General features: G+C 33.6%; 1 protein-coding gene and 1 pseudogene across 1 annotated transcript in view; one reads left to right on the top strand and one right to left on the bottom strand.

Annotated features, from left to right (window-relative positions):
• Positions 1 to 8,515, top strand: part of NOVA1 (NOVA alternative splicing regulator 1) — a 187,567-nt gene that overhangs the window by 104,429 nt on the left and 74,623 nt on the right. The gene's annotated exons all lie outside the window — the stretch shown is intronic.
• On the bottom strand, positions 1,232 to 1,417 carry LOC114007107 (translation machinery-associated protein 7 pseudogene; annotated as a pseudogene).

The following is an 8,515-nucleotide window of genomic DNA, read 5'->3' as shown; positions in this document are numbered from 1 at the left end:
GGGGATCTGCGGCACGTAGCCACCCGCCCCCTGCGTGAGTTTAAGCCACCTAGTCTGGGACTCAAACCGTGGTCGACTACATGGGAGCCATAACGCTAACTGCTGGTCCCTCTCTCTCATCTTAAAGTTCATTCTTTTATTTTTCTCGTGAGAGAGAGAGACACAGGGTGAGAGACAGATAGACAGGCAGGGACCCCTAGCAAAGTTCTCACTCGATAGACAGGCAGGGACCCCTAGCAAAGTTCTTACTTTGTAATATATTCCAGTCTCAACTGGTCTGGATCATGGGCATGCACGTCTTCGTCCTGGGTGTCAGGGAAATTCCAGGACACAAACTCAGGACATTTCCCCTGTGAATACAGTTGAATTAGCACTCATAACATGTCTCCTTTTTCTCTTTTAAAAATATCTTGCCCAATTTTATTTTTATAGGAGTAATATGAGTTCTCATTTACTTGTAATTCCTTACATTCATAATTCCTTATTTTCCAGAGTGACGTTTCAGTCCTTTTTTTCTTATGGCTACAGCCCATTTTTGTTGTTGGTGGTGGTGCCAGTAATAGTGGATACTACTAAAATAGTATGATTAGTATAGATTTAGAGTATAGTTAATACCTAGAGATATACATTTCTTCATTTTTCAAAATTATAAAATTATGCCTTATATCCAAATGAGCATTAGGATTATTTTCCCAATTATAAAAAATCAATCCCAATAGGAATTTTGGAAAATATCTAAGCTAAATATATTTAGAAATACATTGACATTCAATCAAAGACAATAAGAAGCGAGTAGGTGGCATGGTGGCTAAGGAGCTGGACTCCCACATGGCTAACCATGGTTCAAGTCCCAGACCTGGTGGCTTGTTTCTGACTTTCTCTCTCGCTCGCTCGCTTGCTCGCTCTTTCTCTCTGGTGAGCAAATATGCCCTCTAGCAAATTAAATAATAATAATAAATAAAAGTTTATTAGGTAGATTTTGCATTATATTTTCTAGCTAATTATTACATAAGGAAAAGTATGGTTTCTTTCTGGTTCACTTATTTTTCAGTTAAATCTTAGTATTCAGAATTTGGAGTTTCATAGAAAAACTCATTTATTTTTTGTTTTAAGTTTATTTTTAAATGTACAACAGGCTCTAAGACACTTCATTTTAACTGTAGCTGTTATGATGGGGAAACTAGATGTTTAAATAGGAAACAGACACAAGGCCCCAGACAAAAGGAGCACCTTACTTCTTGCCTGATTTCTTAATTCCACCTGAGGCCAGGGGGCCCTTTCCTACCACCTTCACGTTTAGTTCCTCGAGCTTCTCCTCTTTTTGCTTCTGTTTGAAAGCCTTTTCTTCCTTGTCCTTCTCCTTGACCTACTTTTTGGGCTATATCAGGGGCTTCTTGCCACCTTTGTGGGCAGGCATCACACCTGCCGCCCCTTTCCTAGACTCTGTCACCAGAAATTCAGTTACTTAATTGATCACTGAAACATTTAAAGAGAGCAAATTATTTTGCAATAATTATTAATAATTTTCTTGTTTGTTATGACATTTTAGTATTTATTTATGGACTACTACTAAGAGTTTGTGAATGTCTAAATCTATTTAAATAAAGAGTACATATGTACTTTTAAAATTCTGTTTCTATTCACTACGGGAAAAATGGTCCCCTGAATGAAATCTTTTTTTTTTCAAACCTGAGTAAACAATGTTTGTAGAAACTTCATTTTGGAACAGATGTATTTAAAGATACTTCTTTACATTAAATAGTATCACTTTGCAATAAACTATTTGATATAAATCACAGCATTGGACCTGTGCTGTGTTTATGATAGAGACTAAAATTTGAGCATGCAATTTGCTATATTCTCATTTATAGTTGGCATTTCATCAGAATAGTTGGTGTCTTTCCAAGATTGCTTCTTCTTCAGGTTTTGTATACTTGTTTTAAAAAATGTCTCCTGCCCCTGCAAAGTTTTAAAAATATTATATATTACCCTTAGCAAAAATTGAAAAAAATACTGATAATAGTTTTTAAATCTTCTTGGTTTCTTTTGGAGAGGTTTTTGCTATAGGGTGCATGCGCTCGCCGGACAGACAGAGACAGAGAGACAGAAAGCAGGAAATCACCCCCCCAGGGGGGATGGCCACTCTGCAAACCCTTCTCCCCCATTCTCCTCTCGGGATCTTGGGCACGCACACACACGTGCCCGGCGTGAGTTTAAGCCACTGGGTCCGGGACTTGAACCACAGTCGACTAAACATGGGAGTCCAGTGACATAGCCATTACGCTAACTGCTGGTCCCAATAGTTTTTAAATCTTATGCGGTTCAAAAGATGTCCTTATTTTAAGTGGACTGGTAATTAATATATGCCTGTGCCTTAGCATTGTATACGCAGCCTACTAATGGGAACATTCTTGAGATACCTGGTACTTGTCATGAAATTAAGCTTTCCACTTTGGCTGGTGTGTGACAAGCAGTACAGTTGGTATTTATAAAAAAAAAATCAATTATTTCAGTAAATTACCTTGATATTCTTTAAGTTCAGATTTTATTTAGTCTTCTCAGCTTAGCTTTGTGTTTTGTCTACTACCTGTAATTCCTCCTTTTGTACCTAATTCAACAAATACTTAATGAATAATTACATGCCCAGGTACTCAGGATAAAATAGTAAGACAGAACCTGTAAAAATGTATATTCTCATGAAACTTACATTGTAGTGGTCAAGAAAAATGATAACTAAATTGCTCACCTTGTTTGAGGAGGAGATGATGCTTTATAGGTAGACTGGTAAATGCTTGCCCAAGTAGTGATATTTGTGAGAAAATAAACTATGCAGAGATGATGTGGTTCAGGAAAAGTGCATTCTAGCAAGAATGAGACTGTTTCAGGAAGACCAATGTAGCTGCAATTTACTGTCAAGGGGAAGTCTTAGGGGAGAAAGTCAGAGAAGTGGACAGTGGCCCAAGCCTGAAGGACTTTGTAAGCCACAGAGAGTTTGTATTTTATTCTTAAGTGTGAGAGGACTTTGACAAGGAATATTGCATGGTCTACTGTTTTGCAAAACACAATTAAAAGTAAACATAGCTAGATGTTTTACCTCATCAGATATCTAGACAACTGAGAAACTGTGGGGTTGCTCCAAATACAGGCAAGTTGACCAATGGAATGGAAGAAAACTGCTCAAAAAGAGTCCCGGTATAAACTCAAACAGTCTGTTCATGTATGGCAACAGTGACCTTGCAGTGTAGTGAAGTTGTGAAAGGATGGTAGCTAAATGGGTAATGTGTATTGTGTACTTGTCTTCTACCTTACTGCATTCTCAAAAAATCAGAGATGACCTGCAGATTTATGTTAGTTGAGATTAAGAAAAAAATCACTTTTATGTCTTTCAAAAGCGGGACCTAAGAAACTACAATCATAAAGGAAATATGATAAATTGGGGTGAATGCTGTGATTCACATGTGGGACCACATGGGAGGCTTCGATTTAATTCTGGTCCAATTCAAAGTTGGGCACAAATTCCCCAGACTTGGGGAACCTGAGGTAGAAAGGTCTTAAACTTGAGGCTGGTCTATAAAATAAGTAGCATTCCATTACTGTGGTTCTATCTGGGAACCCAAGACAGGAGGCTTATGACATGGTGAAACCCTGTCATAAAACAGAAAAAAAAAAAAAATTGGACCCTATCAAAATTAAGAACATCTATTCATCAGAAGACACTATTAATAGAATGAATAGATAGCAACAAAATAAAAGCAAGTATGGGTCATCGGAGGAGTCATTTTCTTTATAAAAATGTATCATGATTTTTCCAACAACCCAATATTTGCAAGCTGTGTATCTGACAGAAGACTTACATGCAGGATATGTGTAAAATGCCTTCAAATCATTAAGGAAAAGATATAACCTATTAAAAATTGGCCCAAACAATTGAACAGGAATTACACTAAAGAAGATATTCTAATCATCAGTGAACATCTCTAAACAATCCATTAGTCATTGGGGAAATGCAGATTATAGCACTAATATGATACCATTGTATATCCACCAGGAAGACTAAAATAGAAAAGACAGAAGAAAACACTGTATGTTGACAAGAATATAGAGTAACTCTCATCTACTACTGGAAGGTGAATAAGTTTAAAAACTAATAAACCTAAAAACAGCATAAAAAGTAAAATGAGAATTTTTCTTGAGATGGTTTTATAGCTTTAACACAAAGTATTGTCCATTTTTATTTTTTTATCAGTTTTTGGACTATTATTTAGAAGTTTATAGAGACACACTGGAAGGAAGAATGAGTTTACAATATGAAAGTGGAAAGTTATTAGTGATATTTAAAAAAATTAGAAACAAAAATAATGAAATTTTATATTAAGACAAGGTAGAATAATGAAGGAAATATAGTATTGAGATGTGGTTTTGCTTTTGTAGATAAGGGTAAATAATTAAATATTAAATTAAAACAAGTATATACGATCTACACTGTCCTTGTCCCTATTGATATTTACATTTAATAAAAAAAATACATTTTCTCCAGCAGATGTTTATATGAAATAATTGACTTAAATTTGTAAAGAAAAATATAATAAATTAAGGCTGCTTTTATGTAGCAAGGTCATATTGGTATAAAACATTTTATATATTTTTATGGCAACCTTGATTTTTGATTCAGTGCTTTTTGGGAGCAAAGGAAAGATACTACTTATATCAACTGTCATAGGAACTGCACACACTTCTTTACTAAAAAGAAACAATAAGTGGTTCCTCATTATAAATTTATAATGTCTCATTTTTAAATGTTTTAATTCCTAAGTATTAACAAGTTAAGGCCTATCTTTTATAGAATCACATGACAAAAATGCAAAATGCAAGATAATGAGAAGTTCAGATCTATATACTGTTACCCGTATTTAAACTGATGACATATTTTTAGCTATATGATTTTGGTAGAATCTGGTTAAGCATTTACCTTGATTCCATTTTCCATGAATTTTAAAATTTAAAACAACTTTGTGTAACATTGAAAATAAATTATATTGACCTTAGTATTTCAATTCTCTCTGAATATTACACTGATAAATTATTACAATAATTTGACCATAAGCAATGCAACAATATCATATTACACTATTTCATTAAGGACATTAACTTTTCCAAAAGATTTACTACTTCCGAATGCTTTCTATTGTGTATTTATTAAGTATAATACATATAATAGCACATTAGACATAACTTAATTGTTTGGTTTGAGGGTATTACACACAATAACTGGTGAGTTTATAATTCCCTTTGATAATAGTATCATTTTTAGTTTTCTAATGTTTGATCGAGAATAATTTTTATTTGTTTTAGTGCTAGTACTTACAAGTATTTTTACCTGACTTGTTGTTAAATAAAATTTGTGGAGGGGGATTTAAAATTTTAAAACATTTAAAATAATGTTGTCCTTTTCTTCTATTGTTCTGTTTTATTTCATTAGCAGCTTTTTGTATTATTCATTGTTCTGATGCACTGACATTTTCTTCTGGATTTATTGCCTTTTGCACTGGTTTCCATGACAACAGGTTTTCTCTTGTATGCTTCCAGTCGAGTTTTAAAAATCAGATTCATTATTTTAATGTGTGTTAAAAACTTTTTAAAGTACCGTCTACTTTATCAGATGTCTCCATTTCAAAGCATTAAATTTAATGCTAATTATGGTGTTAAAAACATATCTTTTCTACTCTTATTTGTAGGAAATTATTGTGCAATTTTTCAAAAAATTTTTATAATTAAAATTTGTAATTGAATATTCTTCATTGTACTTGACAGGTACAATTTGAACCTTTTGCATTTCAAAACATGGTAAATAAAATGTCCTCTCTACAATATAGTTCATTGAATATTTTGTTAATTGTTAAAATATAGAAGGCAAAGCACAACATAGCTGTATATAAAGTTCCTGATGTCCTTTAATGGTTCTATAGATGGAAAGGTTAGGTTAGTCTATAAGGTTTAGCCATTAAGAAAGTATATGTAAACTTTTATAGATGTTGAAACCAGTAGACATTTGGCATTAGACATTAAAAAGCATCTTTTTTAGACACTGGAAAATCAGTCACAGGTAAAAGCCTGGAAGGAGAAAGAATGGCTCATTTCGTGCTGTGCCACTGATCACAAATTGAAAAAATTCGTATTCTTATAATACATAAACTGCAAGTAGATACAGACTTCAAGTAGCTAGTATATTTGGTACCTGTTCAAATAAAGCTTTGTAAGCGATATGTACTATTTTCTGCTTCTCAAATTATGGTATATCTAGACACAGTAGAATCACAATTTTAAGAACATTAGTATGTCTTAAACTCATTTATTGTTATGTCATATTTATTGTGTGCTTACTCTATCTCTTTGTCATGCTTAAAACTTTTAGTATTAAGCATATATATTGGTTTGACTATAGTATCGTTTATGTAATTATGTTACATAATGTAAAACATTGAGAATTAACGCTGTAATTATTTCTTAATACATGTTGTTTTGTTTTCACTTAAAAATGTAATTATCTGTTTAATTTATCACCCTTATAAATATTCATAATGTTTATATGGTAAGGTATACTAATTACTTATATTTAGTTTGCTTATCTGATAGTAGTTAAAGGAATGAGATATAGTAGCAAGCAAATTTCATTGTCTCATGTAACTTTTTCAGAACTTCTAAGCAAAAATTAGCTATTAGCAATTTGCAATTGAAATAATTGATTAATTGTTCAAGACAAAATTAGCTTTATTTAGAAATTAGTATATGTGATATTTTGGTTGGTAGCCCAATGTGACTTTTAGAGATGAATAATCTTAGAATTTCCGCTAATAACCAAGTGTTAACTCGAGTTATATGCAAAGCATGTTTATAAAATTTCATGAGTTCAGTTTATGTTACTTGATTTTAAATTTCTATTTATATTTTAGTTTAAAATTATTGAAAAATTAGGATTTTTTTTGTAGCGTTACATTTTCTTGCACATTCTGATGTCCTAATTAAAAGCATCATTTCTGTTTCCACATTACTTTAAAACAGGTGCTTCTAACCTCTGATCTGTGAAAAGTTATATCTTTTTTTTTTTTAGTATCTATCTGAAATTTGAAATTTCTACCAATTTTGAATATAGGCTGCAAATTACAATAGTATTTTTATTATTTTTTATTTTGACAGAGTGTGCTTGAACTGGTCAGTGAGAGACAGGGAGAGGGTGAAGATGCAGAAAGCACCTCTCTCATGGGGCCTGAACAAGTTGCAATCCCTTTTCCATTTCTCCCTTCTTTCAGGATTTGGCCATGCACACGCACTCATGCTGTTTCCCAAGCTGCATGTCCAGTACTAAACTTTCTAGTCAGCCAAGCAGTATCCAGCTCCTTTAACCACCAGGCCAAGTACTAGCCTAAAAGTTAATTTTATCTGTGGCGTTACTACTAACAAAAATCACAGATATTTTAACATTAGGTTATAGAAATGAGTGTAATTGTGTTTCAGTAAAACCTAATTCACAAACACAGTCCGGGAGCGGGATTTGGCCCACAGCCCTTAGACTGCTGACCCCTGCTTTAGTCTTTTCTCTCAGGATTACCTTCCTTATCGTCATTTTTACTTCTTCCTCTTGTTTGTAGAAGTCCTTTTGTGAAAACATGAACAGCGTTACTAATAATTCAAATAACATGGGGGACTTTGCTAAGCTCATAAATTGCCCTTAAAAATAATTCCAAAAGACGTCTTACTTAAATATTTTTAAGTAATTCTGGAATAAGTATTTAACTTTCCACTGAGTCCTAAAACTCGGCCTATATCTTCACATCTAAAGGGGGCATCAAATTTGCAGTGTGCCCAACTGAACTTGTTTTCTCCATCTAAAATCTCTAGTCTCTCTTGCTCCTTATTCTACCAACCTGATTGCTGTATTAGCAATCATGAAACTTTAGAACTTTGGGATAAACGTTCAGTGTCTTTCTTTTCCATTGCTTACTATATTAACTCAGTTGGTAAGTTTTGACAAATTTTACCTCTAACCTATTTTGCATTTGTTTAGTCCTGCTACCACTGCTCTAATTGCCACTGAGTCTTGCTTGGATTTTAATCTTTCTATCACCAATCCCACTCCTCTCCACATAGTTTATATCAATATAACTGTGATTCCTCCATTATGTTTTACAAAAATATTTGCTTTCTTTATTATCTGCCACTAAACTCAAACTTTTTTTTTAATTGCTGAAAGACATGAACTCACTAGAGAGAGAGAAGGGAGAGAGCATCCTCATGCTGTAATCCCCCTCCTCCATTTTTCCATCATGTGGGGATCTTGGGCATGTACACAGAGGTACCCAGCATGTTTTTTAAACCACTAGATTCAAACCATGATCAAGCAGGTGGGATCTGACTCCCTTAACCACTGCAGGCTACAAGGCTATCAAACTCCTTAATGCAATATTTGAGATTTCTCTCCCTCCTCTCTCTCCCTGTGTGTGTGTGTGTGTGTGTGTGT

The sequence above is a fragment of the Tupaia chinensis genome, unplaced genomic scaffold (genome assembly GCF_000334495.1).
Source record: "Tupaia chinensis unplaced genomic scaffold, TupChi_1.0 Scaffold000126_2, whole genome shotgun sequence".
Lineage (NCBI taxonomy): Eukaryota > Metazoa > Chordata > Mammalia > Scandentia > Tupaiidae > Tupaia > Tupaia belangeri.
Note: the sequence above shows the minus strand (reverse complement) of the source record. Positions and strands in the feature narration are given on the sequence as shown.